Source organism: Ursus maritimus, unplaced genomic scaffold, assembly GCF_017311325.1.
Source record: "Ursus maritimus isolate PB19 unplaced genomic scaffold, ASM1731132v1 scaffold_1, whole genome shotgun sequence".
In the NCBI taxonomy this organism is placed as follows: Eukaryota; Metazoa; Chordata; class Mammalia; order Carnivora; family Ursidae; genus Ursus; species Ursus maritimus.
In genome coordinates, this window is record NW_024423343.1 from 68,518,000 (window position 1) to 68,518,652 (window position 653).

General features: G+C 41.5%; 1 pseudogene; it reads left to right on the forward strand.

The window, feature by feature from the left end:
- The first annotated feature begins 203 nt into the window (after positions 1-203).
- On the forward strand, positions 204-313 carry LOC121099965 (annotated as a pseudogene).
- The last annotated feature ends 340 nt before the right edge of the window (positions 314-653 follow it).

Sequence of the window (653 nt, forward strand, 5' to 3'; positions counted from 1 at the left end):
ACATGACTTGGCTAAGACTAAAAATCATATTCAGAGTACTACAAACCCTGAATTTTGATCTAACTCAAAATCATGATATGATTCCATTAGGAAGATGGACTGGGGCTGAGAAGAGAGAAGGGGGTGTTTAGGACAGCATACATTCTCATCATTTCATAGTAAACAGGAATTCAAAGTGGTGATTTTTCTAAAACGGAAAAATCATAGCTTCTTGGCCTTTTGGCTCAGATCAAGTGTGGTATCTGTTCCTCTCAGTAAAACAGAAATCTCAAGTTAAAGCAGTATAAACTTGTAATTTACAAACGTAACATAAATTCTCAACAACTACAAAGGGGGACCAGCGGTTACCGCTGGGGACTGAGAAAGCAGGAGGAAGAGGAGACAGCTCTTTGTTATTTCTGGATAGTTAGTGTAAGAATTGCGGAATTATGACCGTCCTCGTTCTGTGCATATGCATACGAAACTCTGCCCACGTGCAGCGTCGATGGAAATGAAAATTCGCACACAGAAGATCATGTTGGTTGCTCTGTACAGAGCTGATTGGAAGGAGCAAGTGTGAAAGCAGGAGAGCCCGTCAGGATTATGTCTAAGCAGAAGATGGTAGCAACGGAGATAAGAGCTGACAGATTCAAATGTACTTTGGCGGTTGACAC